Source organism: Pinus tabuliformis, chromosome 5_1, assembly GCF_031772625.1.
Source record: "Pinus tabuliformis cultivar Carrire ecotype Pingquan chromosome 5_1, CPIR1, whole genome shotgun sequence".
Classification (NCBI taxonomy): domain Eukaryota; kingdom Viridiplantae; phylum Streptophyta; class Pinopsida; order Pinales; family Pinaceae; genus Pinus; species Pinus tabuliformis.
Window position 1 is genome coordinate 526,287,652 of NC_142305.1, and position 22,258 is coordinate 526,309,909.

The following is a 22,258-nucleotide window of genomic DNA, read 5'->3' on the forward strand; positions in this document are numbered from 1 at the left end:
ACACAACTTCGTAGATACCTCTCTCGTGTCATATAATGAATATGATAGTCGGTATTTAATCCTTTCATGTGACTTGGGAGCTTTTGTAAGTACGTAAACGACTTCAGTGTTTGGTACCGAACACATATCTATTACTCTTCCCATCACCTCCAAATTTTCATTATTATGGGGTATATCAATGTATAGATATATATTCACGGTTGTGCTCTCTCTTTCTTTCACATACCAGACTCTTGATGGAAATTTCACCTCTTTTGAACTTTTCCAATCTGAGATTAGATTCTTATCACTTGAAGCACTTGAAATATGTGTAGGCATGAGCTTAGGTGGAGTTCGTTCACCAATGTTTTTTGAAGATACACCTTTAAGACTCTTTGGTCCAGAAAGATTCACAGAAATTTTCCTTGATGCCATTTTCTTAAAAAAAAACACATAAATTAGTAAATAAAAAAACATATTAACTTAAATTAATAACAAAAATATACCATAAATTTTTTATTTGTATAATCAGAATTGTCCAGCCACCTCTAACGGGTAGGCGGGTCGATGGGCGAGCGGGAGATCAGGTGAGGGATAATGAGGCTAAGCAGACATTTAGGCAAGTATGGGCGAGCCCCTACCCACGCGCCCCCCACAACGCCCTAAGCTTGCCCCCCTCCCCGCTCCCCCTCCCCTTCCCTCCCCCCTACCCCCTACCGTCCCCCCACACCCCCGCCCCCAAAACCCCCTACCCCCCCATCCCCCACCCCCAAACACCCTACACCCCCCAGCACCTCCCCGCAGCCACCCCTCCCCACTGCACCCACCACTCCCCACACCACGCACCACCCCCTACGCCATCCCCGCCCTCCCCCATCCCCGCGCCCTACGCCATCCCCCCCCTCCCCCATCCTCGCGCCCTACCCCTTACCCCCCAACCCCCCCCCCCCCCCCCCACCCTTATCCCCCCCCTATTCCCGACCCGCGCCCTACCCCATTCCCCCCCCCCCCCCCCCCCCCCCTATCCTACCCCCCCCATCCCCCCACCCGACCCACCCCATCCTCATCCCCCTGCCCTACCCCTACCCCCCCCCATTCCTCCGCCGCCCCCTGCCCTACCCCTACCCCCCCCATTCCCCTCCCCGCCCCCTACCCTACCCCATTCCCCCCCGCCCCCTATCCTACCCCCCCCCCCCCCGGCGCCCCCTATCCTGCCCCCCCCATCCCCCCACCTGGCCCACCCCTCCCCGCCCCTACCCGGCCCACCCCTCCCCCTCCCCCGCCCCTCCCCGGCCCCCTCCGCCGACCCCTCCCCGGCCCCCTCCGCCGCCCACCGCTCCGCCTCCCCCTCCGCCGCCCCTCCCCGGCCCCCTCCGTCGCCCCTCCCCCTCCCCCTCCCCGGGCCCCTCCGCCACACCTCCCACTCCTCCGCCCCCTCCCGGGGGTGGCCCTACGCGGGCGGAGGGGGCCGGGGAGGGGGCGGGGTGGGCGGAGGGGCTGGGGAGGGGAGGGCGGGGTGGGCGGAGGGGGACGGGAGGGCGAGGTGGGCGGAGGGGGCCAGGGAGGGGCGGGGAGGCGGAGGGGTGGGCGGAGGGGGCCGGGGAGGGGCGGCGGAGGGGTGGGCGGAGGGGGCCGGGGAGGGGCGGGGGAGGGGGAGGGGTGGGCGGAGGGGCCGGGGAGGGGCCGGGGAGGGGGAGGGGTGGGCGGGGTGGGTAGGGTAGGGGGCGGGGGGGGGTAGGGGGGTTAGGGTAGGGTAGGGCGGGGGGGGGTAGGGGGGGTAGGGGGATGGGTTAGGGTAGGGTAGGGAGGGGGGTAGGGTAGGGGGCGAGGGGGTGGGGGGGTAGGGTAGGGGGATGGGGTTGGGGGTGGGCAGGGGGATGGTGTGGGGGGGTAGGGCTAGGGGCAGAAGGGGGGGGGGGGGGTTAGGGGGTAGGTGGGGGGTAGGGGTAGGGGCAGAAGGGGGAGTAGGGTGCGAGTTGGGGGGGCAGAAGGGGGTGGAGGGAGAGGGGGCACGGGGAAGGAGTTAGGGGGTGGGGCCCATGGTGCTGGCGTTAAGGAAGGGGGGGAGGAGTTGAGATTGGAGGGGAATGGGAGTTAGGGGGTGGGCTTATGGGGAGGAGAGTTGTGGGGTAGGGAAGGAAGAGTTGGGGAAAGGGTGCATGGGTGGGTGAGTTGGCGGTGGCAAGGGCTGGCGCATGGGTAGGGTAGAAGGGGGAAGAGGGCATGGGTGAATGTGAAAGATCGGTAATGGGTTGGGGGAAGGGGGCACGACGATGGCCTACCCACGGTTATTGGGTGATTGAGTTTGATTGGGCCCACCATGCTCACGATTGACATAATTGTTATTTTGGCTTGGAAAAATTATTAATTTAAAAAAAAAAATCTTCTTCGACGTTAAATTAATTTAATATGAAAATTTTGAAAAAAAAATTGAACTTACCTTTCAATTGCGATAATTCTTCGTTGAATATGTTGTTGATAGCAATATCGCTGCTCCACAAATTCACGTCTTTCAACGAACTTCAGAAAACCTGGATGTGAGGTAAGTAATAGTGATAACGAAATTTAATATATAAGTGAAATTACGAAGATGTTTTTATGTACGATTAATGTGGGATAATTTGTTTTAAATTATTATAGAGCGAATATTGTAGAGTTATTTTACAATGGATTGAATGTGGGATTAATTTGTTTTAGAATATATTATAAAAATTTTAAAAAAAAAATTAGTTGTTTAGTAAATATTATATACTTTAACTATTAGAATAATTAATATAGAAGTTGTAGTTTACAATTTGAATTTCAGTGATTGATTTCATTAAAAAAATTAGTTTATGTTTTTCAATGAATTGTAGAATAAAATAATAAAGGTAAATAAATCTAACAAACTTTTGGAGAGAAATATTTTTCGCGAAAATTTTTGGAGGGAAATATTTTCGCGAAAATTTTTGGAGGGAAATATTTTCGGGAAAATTTTTGGAGGGAATAATTTTGGAGGGAATATTTCATTCTTTAAGCTATATAATATTCTTAAGAGACTCCATTTGTATCATTCAACATCTTCTATTTGAAAGGGATGGATTGTTCTGATGGTGAGGTTTCGATTTATACACTATCAACATCTTCATCGCGTAACAACTCTATTCATATTGACGAATATAGCGGGAATTCTTCCACTATGAATAGAAAGTCAGTTCTTCCACTTGGTCCCGATTCTAAGGACTATGAAAGCAGCGGTGATGAAGAGCATGATGGTGAAGTTCAAAAGAATGGAGTGTCACGGTGTCCACTTAGTCCTAATTCTGAGGACTATGAGAGTAACAGTTTTGAAGAGTGTGATGGTGAAGTTCAAAAGAATGGAGGGTCACAGTGTCCACTCAGTCCTAATTCTGAAGACTATGAGAGCAGCAGTTTTGACGTGCATGATGGCGAATTTCAAAATAATGGAGTGTCACGGTGTCCACTTAGTCCTAATTCTAAGGACTATGAGAGCAGTAGTGATGAAAAGTGTGATAATGAATTTCAAAAAAATGGAGTGTCAAAGTGTCCACTTAGTCCTAATTCTAAGGACTATGAGAGCAGCAGTGATGATGAGTGCGATAATGAATTTCAAAAGAATGGAGTGTCAAAGTGTCCAGTTAGTCCTAATTCTAAGGACTATGAGAGCAACAGTGATGAAGCGCGGGATGATGATTTTCAAAAGATTGGAGTATCACAATGTCCTCTTAGTCCCGATTCTAAGGACTATGAGAGTAGCAGTGATGAAGCGCGGGATGATGATTTTCAAAAGATTGGAGTATCACAATGTCCTCTTAGTCCTGATTCTAAGGACTATGAGAGCAGCAGTGATGAAGTGCGGGATGATGATTTTCAAAAGATTGGAGTATCACAATGTCCTCTTAGTCCTGATTCTAAGGACTATGAGAGCAACAGTGATAAAGCGCGGGATGATGATTTTCAAAAGATTGGAGTATCACAATGTCCTCTTAGTCCTGATTCTAAGGACTATGAGACCAGCAGTGATGAAGCGCGGGATGATGATTTTCAAAAGATTGGAGTATCACAATGTCCTCTTAGTCCTGATTCTAAGGACTATGAGAGCAGCAGTGATGAAGAACAGGATGAGAGCAGCAGTGATGATCCAATGATGGAGATGTTGCCAAGAAATATTGTATCGAGGAGTAGGAGCAGACCTTTTCGTATCAATGCAAACAATTCTAGTTATACAAGGGGTAGAGCAGAATATCTGACGAGAAGAAGTTCTATCAGCGCTCTCATTTCAAGTGAATGTTGCCAAAAAAATTGCTTGAAACGTATGGATTTCACATTTGCATTAGAAAGCAGGAAGAGATATTTGTCAATGAATAAAAGCATGCAAAACTCATATTTAGTTGGCTGCATGCAATCTACATTGTTAGGTTATGATTATCATATTAGGAATTTATTATTGTGTAGAAAAGCTTTCAAAATGTTTCATTCAATTGGGAATTTTCGTCTCTCGAGAATTCAAGAAAATTTGGAAAAGGATCCCACATTTTATTCAGAAGTACGTTATAAAAGACAGTTTGGGCCATTATCAAATACTGCAATGTCATGGATGAAAGATTTCTTTTCAAAGCATGGAGAGTGTATGCCAAATAGAGAGACAATACATATTCTAGATAATTTTTCAAGACGAGAAATCTATAACTTATACAAAGAATATGCAGAAAGTGCTGAGGAACAGGGCCAATTTATTACATATCAATATTTTGTGAAGATATGGAAGAAAGAATTCAATAATGTTTGTATTCCTAAGAAGACAAGGATGGGGATTTGCAGTACATGTGCTTCTCTTAAATCAAAAAGGGACAAATGTGAAGGCTCAGAAAGAGGTAAGTGTTCATAACTTTTACTTTCAAAATTGTATAGTCATCAACTATGAAAACATATTTCTTAATGAATTTCTTTTATGTTGTGTAGATTTAATTGTCAAATAACTTCAGGAGCATCGCGAACAACAAACAAATGAAAGGAAGAAGTTGTACAAGCATCGAAAGAAGTGTTATGATAATCCAAATAAATATTTGTGTTTGATAATTGATGGTATGGACCAGAAGAAAACATTTTTACCACATTTTGTTCGCACACCCAAAAATCTACAAGAGGAAAATTTTATTCAGTTTCACTTGGTCGATTGTATGGTCTTCAATGGGAAAATGTTGCCAAGGGTGTACTTCACAACTCCAAATATTCATAATGATGAAAATCTGACCATAACCATAATTCATGATGTGATTTCTCATTGGTCTGGTAATCTTCCTGAAGTTTTGTATCTACAATTGGACAACACTTGCCGTGAAAACAAAAATCAGGTTGTTTTTGGGTATCTGAACATGCTTGTTGAATTGAGAATTTTTCAAAAGGTAAAGGTTGGTTTCCTTCTTGTTGGGCACACTCATGACCATATTGATCAGATGTTCAGTCGTTTTTCAGTCACATTGAGGAGGAAAGAAGTTGGGAGCTTGCCATCACTAATTGAATGTATTAAGAAATCATACATGCCAGAGCCTGCTTTTGAAGTGTTGGAAGAAACTGTTGACATGCGAAGGTTTATTCTAGGATCATATGGTGAGGGGAAATGCATTGAACAACTTAATGATATTAGCTTCCAACATCAATTTCGTATAAAAAAAATTGATGGGAAAACACTAATATGGGGCAAGAAGTTTTCAACTACTGCAGAATGGGCATCGTCATCAGGTTTGCAATTTTTGAAGTTCATTCCAGATCGTCCAATATTTGCATCAAAAATATTGTTATTACAATCAGTTGGTGAAGTTCAGAATGCACGCAGACAGAATAGACATATAAATTATTTTGATTGCCTAGAAGAAATTAAAAAATGTATTAGATATACATATGAGTACTTTGACATTGCTGATTCAGTTTGGTGGGAGTCATTTTTCAATAATCAAAGTGATATCATTTCAACAACAACCAATGAAGATATACCTTTGAAAAATCCATTTATTTGGCCACAAAATGTGTCGAATGAACAAGAGGAAGTAAAAATTGTTGAACAGCAACAAACTCAAGGTATTATTAATTCTTCACAGGCAATGGAAAGAGAGGTGTATATTGGTTCCAGAAGATCTCGTGCACAACGTGAAGCCATGGAAGACCTTTATAGGGGTTCAGTACATGATATTAAGGAGGGTTGCATGATTGCAGTGCTAGCAGATGGAGATCCCAAAGGCTATCCATTTTGGGTTGCTAAAGTTATAAAGGTCTTTACAGAAAATGAGGATGTTACAAGTGTTGAAGTACATTGGTATGCCAGTGACAAATACACACCCATTCAATGGTGTGTATAAGCTAGAGATGGTAGTTGACAAAAAAAATGGTGGAAAAAGAAAAAGAAAGGGTACAAATATAAATCGCCGCCGCACAGACATATTACAATTGGAGGATGTTGACATACTTGTTTATGACTTCAATTTAACAAAGAGAGGAACTCTTCGCTTCAAGATGATAGAGATTCTTAAAAGGTTGTTACCAGAAGGAATAGCGTTGACATGGGAGTCTGTTGAAACCAGTCGTAGATCTAGAAGACTTTTGAAACCTGGAATGTTGGGCATGCATGTGGACTCAGATGGGGCACTAGTTGATGAAAGAGAAGAATATGGAACATCTTCGTCAGCATCCAGTCACTCATCTGAAGATGTGAATTGTGATGGTGTGCAAGAAAATATGAGTGATTTTGAATAATTGTTTAAGACAGATTATATAACTGATGTATGCATCATATCTTCAAATAAAATTAATGTTTTCCATATGTTGTTAAATGAGAAGTTATGAAGCATTTTTATGTTGTTGGATTATGTCTTAAGTATGATAAATTTTATTGTTTAAATATCTACAATGCAATATCAAATTAGAGATATAATGTCTGTTTTATTCAATATACAAATAAAGACTTTTGATTTCATTCAGCGATATACTTTGTTCATAATGTCATGGTTTTTTAATTTTATAGTTGAAAAAATTTCATTTTCTTTTGTATCTAGCATGGTGTGGTTGAAAACATGTTAAATTTATACTTAGGAAAGAAAAATGATATTCTACCAGAAACATTAATGTGTTTTTTCCTTAAAAATTAACTTTGTTTGAGACATAAAAAATTGGTTTTATTAGCATTTTTTAAAAAGTTTGAAAATTGACCCTAAAAAAAAAAAACGTTATTCCAGTAGCATCAATTTCGTTTTGAAGCTATATTTTGCACGAAAATTTCGTAGTAAATTTCGTAGTCACCGCCATTTTTAAAACACGTTCAAAATTGACACCTAAAAAAAAAACATCGTTCCAGTATACACACTTTTCGTTTTTAGCACTGTTTTTGATGTTTTTTTGGGTTTTTTTGGCTAGAGTTCCCGTTTTGAGTTTATAGTTCCCATTTCAAAGTTTACATTGTTAGGCACATACATAATTGGAAGAACAAATAAAGAGGACTCAATGTATTCAACTTGATAGAAATTTCCACCACAACCCAAGAGAGTATGGGCACCTAGATTTTGACAAGGGAGAACTACATGCTAGAGTTCCATAACTGGAATTATTGGGAGTTGCATGAGGAGATGCAACAAGGCCAGCTGGGGGGAGATGTGTAACTGTCTTTTCTTTCATATTTTTTCATAAAGTATGCCCTATTCTATGCAATAGAAAAGCTTAAATTTTTGTCACCCTCACTAATCCACACAACTCTACTTTTAAGGTGTCATTCAATCTTCTTTTTTTTAGGAAGATCATATCTCTTATGTTCCAATTCTCTAAAAATGGTTGACACATCCTTCGAGAAGACCCCATTGGAATTATGATACCAGCATAGATCCATCTTAAGTACGGATCTAATATGAGCCGAGAGGGATCAAATTTCTTCATGTACAAACTCCTTTAGAGTGAAAAATTCAATGTGTTATTTTTCATTGTTTAAATTGTATTTTTGAATGCTATATAAAGTATATATATGATCAAATTTAAGTTTTAACCATAAAACTTAATTTTTTCATGTTATATGCATACTTTTTTTAAAATGATATATAATATATACATAATTGACATTAAAATATTTTACATAACATGTATATAGAAACATTTTATAGTTCAAATTAAAATGGTTTTTTATTATTAATATAATTATATGTATATGACAATATTAATTCGTATTAAAATGTTTTATTGATAACCCACATGGATTTTTTTTTTATATACAACATTAAAATATTTTATTTTAACAATTTTTTTCTATATATAGATATATATGAAGTTGACATCAACGTAAATTAGTTAACATAGATCTTCAAATAGTTTATTTAAATCTACCATTGAAATATTTTTGAAAAGTATAAGATTTAAACACTTTATTCCCATTTTTTTACTTCTAATTTCTTTCTAGCATATTCAAAAAACAATTATTATAACCGACATTATTTTTCTATTTAGAGCATAATTTTTATTTTTATTTTAAAAGGGCATGTGTCAATTCAACGGACGTACATGCAAACTTATATATCCCCCTCATATTGGGTTGTAGAATGAGCCTCTCGGCTCAAAGATACCAGCATAGATCCATCTTAAGTATGGATCTAATATGAGCTAAGAGGGATCAAATTTCTTCATATACAAACTTCTTTAGAGTGTAAAATGCAATGTGTTATTTTTCATTGTTTAAATTGTATTTTTGAATGCTATATAGAGTATATATATGACCAAATATAAGTTGTAACCATAAAAACTTAATTTTTTCATGTTATATGCATATATTTTTTTAAATGATATATAATATATGTAATTGACATTAAAATATTTTACATAACATGTACATAGAAACATTTTATAGTGCAAATTAAAATTATTTGCTATTATTAATATATTTTTACGTATATGTCAATATTAATTCGTATTAAGATATTTTAATGATAACCCAAATTGAATATTTTTTTATATACAACATTAAAATATTTTTATTTTAACAATTTTTTTCTTTCTATATATAGATATATATGAAGTTTATATCAACATAAATTAGTTAACATAGATCTTCAAATAGTTTATTTAAATTACTGTTGAAATATTTTTGAAAAGTATAAGATTTAAACACTTACTCACATTTCTTTTACTTCTAATTTCTTTATAGCATTTTCAATTTTTTTATTATAGTCGACATTATTTTTCTATTTAGAGCAAAATTTTATTTTTATTTTAAAACGACACAAGTCAACTCAATGGACGGATAGACAAACTTACACATCCCCCTCATACTGGATTGTAGAATGAGCCTCTCAGCTCAACAATAATTTTATGTTTTATTCCACTTTATTTAAATAGGTTTATTGAGTTTCATTATGATGTCGAGACCATCCTTTCACAGGCACCTGGAAATGTTTTCTGCAAATTAATACATATAGGAGTTAAGTCATGAGGGATGTGAGTGTGACCATGTGTCCTCAACCATCTTTTTAAAATCCTCTTTAGAAAACCAAGAGTGGTTGAAACAAAGTGGGTGTTGAAGTTTATTTGAATCGAAAATTGATCTAAGAAAAATGGGGATATGATCTAAAAATCCATTGCGAGATAGTATCGAGGTTGGGAAAATCATCCGAAATGAGGAACTTGTTGAGCCTTTTGGATATGGCATCCTCATTTGTGTGTAAATTTTTCTGGGGGGGATACCTTTAGGAGTTAAATGTTGATAAGGTAGAGAAAAGCAAACAAATTAGAGAAGAATCCATTGAATGGGTTTGGTCTAGGGTTGTTACCCTAGATCTCCCTTAAGGATAGGGTGAGATTAAGATATCTGCTAAGGATGACATAAGGGGTGGAGTAGGCACTAGAATTTGTGAGAACATTCTAGAAGGAGATGTGATCATTGTAAGGCCCATATATATTGATTACAAAAAAATTCATTCCAGGCTCCAATGATTCTAGTGTGAACATAACAATGGATTTGTAAGAGGTGGAGGTGAGGGCCCTGAAGTTCATATTCCACCTTATTAGTAGTTCACCTGAGTGTCCTTCTACATCTGAAGTCACGAAAGAACAATCCTTTAATCTATATTGTATATCCAACTTGACTTTGGCATCATCGATCATGTTTCCTAGATTAGAATGATATTAGGATTGTGATTTTTTATGAGGTAGTGGAGGGTTAGGTTTTTTTAAGCCTCGTAAATGTAGTATACCTAGGGGGGATAATATGGGGTACAAAGGGAGGTGCCCAAGGGAATAATGTAATGTAATAATGTAAGGATGATAAATAAATAGGCCATAACTAATAAATAAAGTGGTTAGTCCACATTATGCAAGGGACCACAAGTAGTTAGGAAATAATGAGATAAGACCATTGTATTAGATGTATGGTATTGAGAGACCCATAGTATTGTATATATGAAGCCTATATAGAGGCTATAGGCTTTCCATTGAGAGATGTCAAGTATTGTTGTATTGACAAGCATATGGCTTGTGGAGTGATCTCCTTCCTTAAGGAGTAGTTGTATAGTGTTGCCCTACCTCAAGGATTTGATATTAATAAAGATATGAAGCTTCTATATTTCATTCTGGTATTTGTATTGATATTATTGGTAGTTATTGGACATATTTGTAATTTAATATATTTGCAGGTTATATCTATTACAAGTGGTATTAGAGCTCTTTCTTGGGCAAAGTGGGGAGATTTTTTTTTTCATTTTTTGTAGGAAATTTTTGGGTGATGTGTTTATAGATAAGATATGAAAATTTGGTGAAAAAATTGCAAAAAAAAATACATATTTGAATTCCTATTGAATAAAGTATGAAATTTCAAAAAAAAAATCAGTCAAATCAGAGCCCGGATGAGGGAGATATCATTGATTTTAAATCAATTGTTTTGCAGAATTTTTTCTCACAACAATTTGTGGATGGTGGTTGTCTTGTAATATTTTACATTTTTTGTACAGAGTTCAGAAAAATAATGGTAGATATGAGATCCTCTTGAAAAATCGCCCTATTTCAAAAGAACATTTGGTCGAATTGGAGTCCAGATGAGGAATATATTGCTGATTTAAAATCATCTTTTTTTATGAAATTTTTGTGATTGTCGGATAATTGCAACACAAATCTATGTTTCAAGAGCACCCAAATCGTGATTTCAATCAATTGGGAAGATGCAGAATGGTCATTTCATTTCCAAAAATATGTTATAATAAGTATTCAATGCTATATTGACCGAGTTATGCCCATTTTAAATTTTTTCCAAAGTAAGTGATTTTCTTCAAAATCCTTACTCTATTTTAAGGGTTCTAGCAAGATGAAGTTTACAAGAAAAGATGATGGCCCTACTATTGAAGAATTACTAATAAGGGAAAAGTCAACATGTCCAAGAGTTTGGAAAGAGGTAGCATGGATTAAATTTAGAGATGAGGCTACCATATGGTGGGACTCACTTGACAAAAAGAAGTTGGTAAGCCTTCCTAATGAAAAATTTGAAAAAGTCCTTTTGGAAAAATGGCCCCATGCTAGAAGATAGTATAATAAGAAACATAAAGGGTTGTTTCTTACGGATATCTCCATACTACAGGTTCATGGAAGTATTCAAAAAGAGAAGATCATTATTGTTATTCACTCTAGTTGCAAGCATAATCTAAAGAATCTTAAATTGGCCAAACGCTTGCAAGTTCCAACACAACATATTGCAAGCACACGGGTTGATGGGGCACCTATTCAAATATTTAAGGACTTGAAGGAGACCATGAATAAATATGTATTACATGTTGACTTTTACACTTAGACATGGATAAGGCAGATGTTGTTTTGGGGTATCCTTGGATGGACTCAATGGGCACCATTAATATTAATGTACAAAAGAAATTCATGAAGCTATGGTATAAAAAGAAGAAAATTACCTTGCAAGATATTTCCATTAGGAAACAGGAAGATACTGTGGAGGTAGAAACAAAAAACTCTAATGACACTGACATATCATATGATGAACCTTTGATGGTAGACAACCAAACACAAACATCAAACCAGGTACCAAAAAAAACACCAAACACCACTCAAACACCAATAATGCAGGAAGTAACAAAATATATACCACCAGTTAAAGTTTTAGCATACCAACACCAGCATCACCAGATGGAAACAAATTAGTAATAAGGACAAGAACCCTGGGACGACACAGAGAGAAGTGCGGAGATCCATCCATGACACATCATAATAGAAGAACCAACTTCCATCTCAAGCGAGCGAGGCACCAACTAAATCTAGTGTTAACATTTCCTCGGAATGGATAGAAGCACGTGCATGGTACCATTGGACTACTCTTTTGAGTATCTTATTATTTGTGTTCTTCTCATGTTTTGGGGATAACAAATGCTTAAGGGGGATAGAATGTAGTATACCTAGGGGGGTAATATGGGATACAGAAGGAGGTACCCAAGGGAATAATGTAATGTAATAATGTAAGGATGATAAATAAATGGGTCATAATTAATAAATAAGGTGGTTAACCCACATTATGCAAGGGACCACAAGTAGTTGGGGAATAATGTGATAAGTCCATTGTATTATATGTATAGTATTGAGAGACCCATGGTATTGTATGTATGAAGCCTATATAGAGGCTAGAGAATCTTTGTTGAGAGATGTCAAGTATTGTTGTATTGACAAACATATGGTTTATGGAGCGATATCCTTCATTAAGGAGTAGTTGTATGGTGTCCCTACCTCAAGGGTTTGATATTAGTAAAGATTTGAAGCTTCTATATTTCGTTCTTGTATTTGTATTGGAATTATTGGACATATTTGCAATTTAATGTATTTGCAGGTCAAATATACTACAGTCCAACCCTCTGGTGTTGTAAGAGAGTATCATAATTAAGGGATGGAGTAGAGTGAATTTTCTTCTTTAAGGGTCCTAGAGATAGTCATTTGTTTTCCCTTACTGATATCTAAGATGGATTTATACTACACTTTTAAGAGGTTGGATTTTCGACCAACAGGGTTGGGGAGAAAGGGGTTTAGAGTTAAACCACCCAAGAGGGTATGGTATCTAAGCGTTTGGAATGAGGCTTGAGTTCATATGGGGGCTTGGAGGAGAGGGGGTTAGGGGGAACAAGGTTGGAGGGGACAACCAAGGTATCAGTTCTTGACTCTAAGGGATCCTGGTTGTTACGAGAATCAAAAGGCATAGGGGAACGGGAGGAGTGGAAGACATAAATCTAGGGGGAGGGCTAAAGGCATGGGTAGTGGGGGAAAATGAGATAATAGAGGGGGGATGGGAGACAAAAAATAGAGGGGAGGGGAGGATCAAAGAAGCTAGAGAGGGAAGAGTGGTATGTGAAGTTAATTTGTATGTCTAAAAATTTGCTACAGACATAGAAATAAAGCTTATGTGGGAAACGGGGGAAGGAAAATGTATGCTTACCATGTTTTTAGGAGTCGTGAGCTAGTATCTCCGCCTGGATCCTTGTAGTCATGCACATTTGCAAACTTATCTAGCCTTATGTGGAGTCTCTGTGGTCTTTCAAAATATTCACATATTTTTTTACCCGAATTCATTTGTTTCCTTTCATAGGTGGATCAAAACCCTAGTATTGGTGCTTGAGGTGTCCAACCACATGACATATGAAACACCTGAAGGGAAGTCACTAATAATCTATCCTTTGTGTCTAGGAGATATTATCATGTATTATATGGATTTTCCCTAGGAAACCCTCTCACACATCCACCTCCACTTGTAGCTAGAGTCGTTGTTTATCCTCTTTTATTACACAAGTCTATTCAATATGAGGAAATCATCTAATTCCCCTCATCCCTGCCCGTGGCAACTAAAATATGTTTCGACAAGTATATTAGTGAAGCATTGATAGTATATCCCACACTTTTCTTTGTGGTTGATTCTCTAGTTGGGTCAAAATATGTGGCTCAAGGTGTCAACTAGAGGCTAGAGGCCCCCCATGACCAATCATGATAAGTTAGTGAGGGTCAATCCTTTGAAGTGTGAAAACAAAAGCAATCAAATTCTGGACAAAGAGAAAACAATTTGGCAAATAACCAAGCAAAGGGCTCCATGAGGAGGAGATCCAATTATTTAACGTCAGCGTGGAGGGATTTTTTTCCATTGAAAAAGCCCATAGAGTTTTCGCCATCACATTTGCGATTGCATTGATAGGGATATCTTGACCTACAACCATAGTGACAGGTGAGGGGTTTGGTCTTGATGGGTTTATTTTGGGGAGGGAGTGGGCATAATATTTTCTACATGGGGATCTTAAAGAGACAATGTCCTCTATATCCATTGGGGGGGTAGGGGGAAGGTAGGGGAAAAAGTGGGGGATGGAGTGTGGGATGAGGGAATGTCCATGTCCTATGAAGGAGGGGAGCTATGACGAGGTAGTGAGGGTGTGGTGGTCAAGGGGCCATAATAGTAAGAAACTCGAGAGTAATTGCAGATGGTACGTAGTGGAATAAGAGGGATGCAAGTTTTTTTCCTTGGTCTAGTGTTTTCATGGGTGGAGTAATTTGATTGCAGGTGGAAGATAAGGGATCTGGGAGGGTTGTTAGAAAAATCAATGAGCTCCTTCACATTGGGGTACTTCATGCTAAATGAGGATGCCATGTCATTTATCAAGAGGGTAATTGATGGGGAGGTCCCCAAAAAGAGGAAACATGTGGGCTAAGATAGTTGGGGATTGCACTGGAGTGGCACATAGCTACAAGGGTTGCCAATATTTTTGGGGTTTAGTTGTTGTAGGCTTGAAGTTTGTAGAAATTGACCCTTTTGCATATCATCTTGACTCTTACCTTAAATACATATATATATATATATTAGTTAAACATATCTACATTAGAAAAAGCATGTAACAAGAAAAATACACACTAAAACAACAAAAAGCAATAAAAGTCCAATAACATATCTAGACATATCTTTTTATTAATTAATTGAATATGAAAAAAAAACATAACTACCTTTGAGATTATTCATCAACCCTCTATAGTAACTATTACTAAAAATATTTAATAGAAATTAATTCATCTAATAATTATTAATAAATAAATTAAAATTATTTGATCTAAACAAAACATTAATAAAATATTAAATATTAAAATTAATTTTTGTTTCTAAAGTAAATTTTAAAAAATCAAATATTATTATCAAACATTTATTAAATTATAATTTCTTAATTTCAATTAAACTATACTAATAAACATTCAATTCTTTTTAAGATCAATCTCACATAAACATGAAAGCCCTTAAATCTTTTATTTTATAAACAAATATTTATAAATAATTATTATACACGATCTATGTATTTCTATATTATTTATAAATTTCTGATTTGCAGAACTCTTTAAAATATTCTTTTACTTTCATAATTTCCTTTAAGGTCAAATTTCCATAATTTCTTAAAATGTTCCTTTACTTTAACCATGCTGGCCTACTCACTGGTATGGTCACGGGCAGGACATTCTTCTTTTCATCTGAGTCATGGGTCAACATCTATATTAAAGTATTTATCTATTTTTTTGGTTTTCAAATGTTTAGTCATAAAATTGTCATACCTCTACCGTATGAGGGATTCCACTTAGCATAAGTTTAAATACAACAAAGTCTACGTCACTCAATCTCTCCAAGGTGTTCGTATTAAATCTGCAACTCCGCAATAAAGCATAATTGCATTGAACATTTATACCGGGTCATCCATATTTCCAAATCTGCAACTCCGCCATAAAGCATAATTGCATTTAACATTTATACATGGTCATCCATATTTCCAACAACTGTTCTGCACTCTCAAGCTCTCTGGCATGCCCGTATTAACTCCAATACGGTGAACGATGATTAATGAATATTCAATGCCATATCACAATAATTTAGTGCACTCAGATTGTGTTCCAATGTAATATTTCTAAAATATAGTCCGGGGGAAACGAGGTTCCCCAATCCCCATCTTCAACTACACCTGGCACCTAGGGGCCCTTCCCATATCCCACAAGATTCTGGCACCACTGTGACTCCATCTCATCCGGGGAAATTCCCTTTCGGCTCCAGGCCTTTGGATTGCAATCTACATAGTAAGTGTATATCGCAACATACCATTGAGCTTAGGTATATACACAAAATTTATGCTCTATGAAGTTGTTCATAGGGAAGCAAACGTTGGCGAGGACTCGCCCTCCTCTGCCATAGCCAAATAGAAGAGCAACATTTGGTGAGGTTTTCAGTATTATCTGGACAAATCTACTCGGCACATATTGGGTAGATGGTTGGGGCTTTCCATGCTGCAGGCCATTTATGTTGTGAGGGCTTTTTTCCTAGAGGGGTTTTAGATAGTATCTTATAGACTGGGTCATATATTGAATTTATTGATAGGGTCATGGAGGGTCAATAGTTTTCTATCAAACAGTGAAACCAATTCAGATCGTGCATTCCCCGAATGCACCTACTTGAGTTTAAATTCTGGTACTCTCTAACAAAGGCAGTGTTTATTGCTTTTGCAATTACATTCTTCTAGATATTTGATGTGCTGGTATTTTGGCAAAATACCAATATTATTATATTAGATTGTGTTTTTCATGCTAACGATGAAGTTGTAGGTATATATTGCACATGATCAAATACAAATTTGTACCATTTATAATTGTGGAAACTCAGAAGAAGACATAACTTTCCCTTTTAAATATGATGTGCAATATGTTTAATTGTCAACTAAATCTCCCTCCATGCTAGCAGGTTTTGTATTGATTGATTTTTCACTTTGTTATCTATATGTGAAGGTGCTTACTGCTGTTGTTCACATTATGGATGTTGCATATTTATGTTGTTCGCATTGTGGGTGTACCGATTGAGATTTCTAAAAAGCCTCTTTCTCTCTGTCCGATGTTTTTGGCGTGGTGGGTATTGTGTAGAAATGGAACCAGAGGAGGCTATGACACATTTTTTTAAAATTAAGATATGGTTTCATTGTCAAAACATGATTCATTTTCTTAATGCAAATCGAAAATTAAAGAGCCTGGTTTATTATGAATGGTTTAAATGGTTTTGTGAATAGATTCATATAATTCCTTGTTTAAATATTTAAATATGGTTAAGTACCTGAGCATCAATTCATTATCATAATCCTATGTTTCCAAACTCAACCTTTGATTTTTTTTGTGCATAGTTATCCTTTCCTAATATTTTTTCTTTAAATTTTTCATCTTTCAAGTCAATTTTTTTTAATACAACATGTGGTCTAACATTTTACCATACTTTTTAACTATACTTTTTTTTGGAACACTGATAATTTTTTTGGTAAAATATATCTATTTTTAGAAACCGGAAGGCAATTGGTCTTTTATCAAGATGATTCATGTCAACTTGTTATATAATTTAATGTCCTATAAAACCCATAATTATTTATGGTTAGAATCTGTATGTTTGTAACTAGATTACTTAATGGTTCAAATTTTGTACAATCCCAATAGGCAAATTGTTGTCTCAACTATCTGAGATAATCGGTTAGGGATGAAAACATATAATTGTAAGTTTTCAAAATGGTTATTATATAATAATATGTTGGTTGTATATATCAACTTCCAAATTTGATATATTGTTTATTTGTGTAAACTTGTCATATGCATTTTAAAACTTCACATATCCATATTTAGATGGGTTGAGATAGCGTCCATACTAATTGTATTGAATGCACCTTAAAATTTGGATTTAGAGAATGCCCTCTAAACTTTAGATTTATTGATATAAGCATGTTTATGCACTTCCTCAAGAGTTGATAAGCTATCTTGATCCCACTCGCACCCCAACCAGGCTTTAAAATGTCTATGGTTTACTTAGTTGCTATGGGTACAGTAAAGCACTCAAGTATTTTGAGGTGCTTTTGACTTATGAAAGAAATGCTAGGATTTATTCCCAATGGGTTTGTAGATTTGATTGAGCTGGGGAGATTTATGATTGTACATGGTGTGAGGCTAATGAAAATTTAGTTGTTTCATCCAGTGGTGGCAAGAGTGTCAAAATTTGAGATATAGCACTTTGACCTATAGAAAATCAATTTTGAAGGTTGGAAGAGTGCACGTGAGGGTGAGGTTGGAAGTGTTTTTTATAAATTGTTTTTGTTTTTTGTTTTTGTTTTATCAAAATACTATTGTGTTCTTTTTAAAATAATTTAATTGTTTTTTAGGTTTAATGTTAATTTAATTAGTCATAATATATTTTTGGTTGTTTTATAAATTAATGGTTGTATTGATTAAATGAAATTTAAGTTCAAATTAAAAATAATTATAAGGCATAATTAATAAATAAGAAGTAAGGATTAGTTGTTTTTACTTATAATTTCAAATAGTTTGTTTTCGTGTCAATGGATTAGATACTTTATTTTTTTTTAAATGGAAATTTATTAAAACTAAATAAATATGACTTCAATCTCATAACCTTTTATACAAGTGGAGTAACACTTTGGGCTGCAAAATCTGAGGAATCTATAATGCTTTGTATGAGTAAGAATCAGAATAATGTGAGGAATCTATAATGCTTTGTATAAGTAGGAATCAGAATAAATCATGGCTATCTCATTATTATAGATCTCTTAGCCAAAAACATTCAATATGAGTCTTAGTATTTCTTTCTCATCAATTCACACACACATATATACTAAATTAGAATCATATAAAATTTGAAGATATAATAATCAATGGAATTAAGGTCTAATTATTTTCATTATATAAATAGAAAGTTATCATATGAATAACAAAATCTATATCCTTAAATCCACTTTGAAAATTGAAATAGTTAAATAAAATTGAGAATAAAATAACTTATTCCTTTAATTTGAAAATAAAAGACTATATGATGGAAAAGAGAGAAATAATTAAACAAAAGATATTACTATGGAATAAAATTGCAAGTTATGTTTAATTAGGAAAAACAAGGCACTTTTAGAGGAAGATTAATGAAATTTGAGATGCAAGAATAGGGGTGGGACTCTTTGCAAATCGATTCCAAACAACTAAACTTCAGAGCCCAAAGTTTCCTGATGAGAGGAGATTGACACCCACAAATTTATATAGAACATAAAATGAATTATTTATTAAATCCATTACTAATGACCCATAACTTATGGGTAAAAATAAATATTAAAAAATTATATTAAAAAATAAATAAATAAAATAATTCTTCATGGCAAGGGGACCCGTCAAATTTAAGCCATGTTTGATGGAATCACATGTGCGTTTGAAGTAGATGGGTGGGACGAGCCTCGTGCACCAAACGGACCGCCCTAAAGAGGCATACCAACTTCCACAAACTTTTTTCGCTAGCCAAATTGTAACCAGTTTGAGCCTTCTGAAACCACTGTAAAACACTTTACGACGGTCAAACTGTGGATAGCATAGACTCGTACGTACATGGAGAATGAGACATTAATGATGTTTTTCGAATTATTATTATTATGGAATCTCACTTCCCAAACAAGCAAATTCTATCACTTTTTTTTGTAATTGTCATTTTTATATTTTTCGATGCATAGAAAGCAAAGCTTTTGTCGCTCAAACGATTCTCCATAGTTGCAGTGAGTCAAGGAAGGTGCATGAGAGGTTCTAACACAAACGGGTTGAGAGGAGTGCGCCCATTGGCAACCTGTAATAGTACTCAGATGGGAAGGGAACACGTGAGTGAAGATACATCACAATCTGGAAAGCAAGTCAGCTGGCATTCATACATACTCATACAAAATATTCCATACATGCATGCGTAAGAAAGCAAATACATATGCCATTTAGAGTAAACAAGATAGCTGGAATATAATACAACATATGCATTAAATGTGCTGGCTCTTATTATATAAAGAAGTATTATTTCCAGTCATACAATACATCCATGTCCAACCACTAGCTCCAATAGTGGAACGTTACAGCCACATCCGCCTGCTCCTCCAAAGAGATGTACTAGCTTCGTGCAGTGGAGAAGCCAAGGCGTGTTACAATACTGTCCAAGCTCTCTCAAAGATAGTCTTATCGAAATCTTGGCTAACCAAAAGCCTATACAATGAGTTATGAGGGACTATTTATAGCAAAGGGTGGGGTGACCCTTGACATTCCCCTTTGTGACAGTTCAACTACCCTCATGACTCTTCACCTACTCTATGATTGTTACATCCAACTATTGACACTTGACTTACACTTGACATGACTTAACATTACAATGCACATGTACCCATGTGAAACAAAATGGCTTAAACAAGCCATGCTAGACATCACTCTGACTTAGAAAACCATGGAAGTCCAACTCCTGAACATCCTCACGTTGATCAATAGTAACATATTGATGCCAAGATCAGTATTCCTTGATGATGTCCGTGTACTCCGCGGTGACATCCGTCTAAAACCTGACTATTGCCTCCATAGCATCTGGGTAAACTGCTCGGGCTCCTTTTTCCAACTCGTCTGAAAGCATGTGCATCATTTTTTTTAATGTGCTCGAACCAGCAACATACTTGTGCATGATGTCTGCACTGATATGAAAGTCTGGGCTGGTGGCGATGCGCATCAACTCGTCGAAGCACGAGTCAAGCTCTAGTCAAACTTGTTTCTTTGTCTTCACCTAAGTGAGAGTTCCAAGTGATGGGATCGCATGTGTGCACACCACAACATCCATACTCTTGAATACTCGTGCATGGGAAGCCTGTATTCTAGTGATGAACTGCAAGAGCTCTTCATAATTTCGAATCTGACTCTGAATACGTGCCTTCAGCTCGACCGCATTGGCCCTCATCATCTCAGGCAAGTGAAGTGGGGCTCCCTTGTACTTCATTTTCCATGTTTGCATGTCATCAGCGGCAACATACAAGTTCATCAAGATACGTGCTCTTCTAGCACATCGATGCTACTATCCGTTAAGATGGACGACTGCCTTGTGCTCGGTACCAAACTTGGAGTACAATGCTCGCATAACTGTGTCAAGGGACAATACGTCATATAGTATTGCCTTCTTCAGTTCAACTCGGGCGGACATTATCACCAAGTCTCCCCCTTGCTTGGCTGTTTGTAGTTCTTTTTCCATTCGCTCATTCTCAGCTATTAGAAAGCGAACACTTGAGCTAGTGGCTTCGGCATACACTCTGGTTGCATCGGCCAAGGTAGCTGGATGTTTGCACACATCAGTCATGATCACTCATTCCTCAACTTGCGCAAGAGACGTATGATCCTCCGAAGTTGACACTCTGCGAGACTACACAACTCTATGTTGGGATTCGTCGAACGAGATGTTGTGCATCTCTTCTTCCAGTTGATCACCAAGGATCTCAGTGCCTTCTTGGTCATTCAAGACTTGCTCATCACCTAGATGGATTAAAGCAGGTGAGTCGACCTCTTTGTGGTGGGGCATGAGGTCGGTGTCCTGTTCCAACTCCTGTTGCTCCATGTCTGTATCCAACTGTTGAAGTGCTTGTTCTATCTCATGAGCGAAGTCTTGCCCCTGTGATGGTTCACCCCGTTTGCCTAATGCCAACTATTCTAATGAATCAACTACTTGTATGGGCACTGCTTCGTTTGTCTGCACATGTTGTGCCCCCTGTTGTATCTGCTGCTACTGCGCTTCCCTCTCCTGTTCGCGTAGCTCTTGTTCCTTTCGGAGTTTCTCCCTCAGCTCATGTAACTCCTTCCCTACTTCTTCCATTCGTTTCTTATCCTTCTGCCTTCACGTGATTCGCTTGTCAGGCTGGTGCCTCTTTTCCTCTATAGCCATAGCTGCTTGCTCTACAAGTGGATCTACTCGAAACTTGCAACTTTGCTCCTCCTCCATGCGATCGACAATCTTCCTCTTACCTTTGACGTGCACTGGTATTCTTTCCTCTGCTGCCATTGCTGCTACTGGAGCTACTGGTGTTGTTGGTGCTCTCCGTGATGCTGCTTCATGTTGCTTCGTTAACCACTCCACAATGAAGCTGACCTATTCATTGGGTCTAGAGAAGCTGTAGAAATATCTCCATGGGTCCTCCTCGGGCCAACGAAATGCCCCGTGGATCCAGTTGAACTGAACTCTCATGCAGTGATCTTTCATAATGCAATGTGGGTCATACATATTGTAGCTTCGAAGGTCGAGTGGGTACTTCTTCATCTGTTCTGCTTCGACATCCACTTGCTTGATACTTTGGATTTCATATAACCCAATCCACAATAGAAGAGCGGGCCAAGGTGCCTTCTTCTTCCGATGCAGTCTAGCTGTCAATCCTGCCGAGATGTGATATACTACTTCCTGTTTGACAAG

General features: G+C 37.6%; 1 pseudogene; it reads left to right on the forward strand.

Moving 5' to 3' along the window:
* Positions 1–16,122: 16,122 nt before the first annotated feature.
* Positions 16,123–16,663, forward strand: LOC149165832 (protein RER1B pseudogene; annotated as a pseudogene).
* Positions 16,664–22,258: the final 5,595 nt, after the last annotated feature.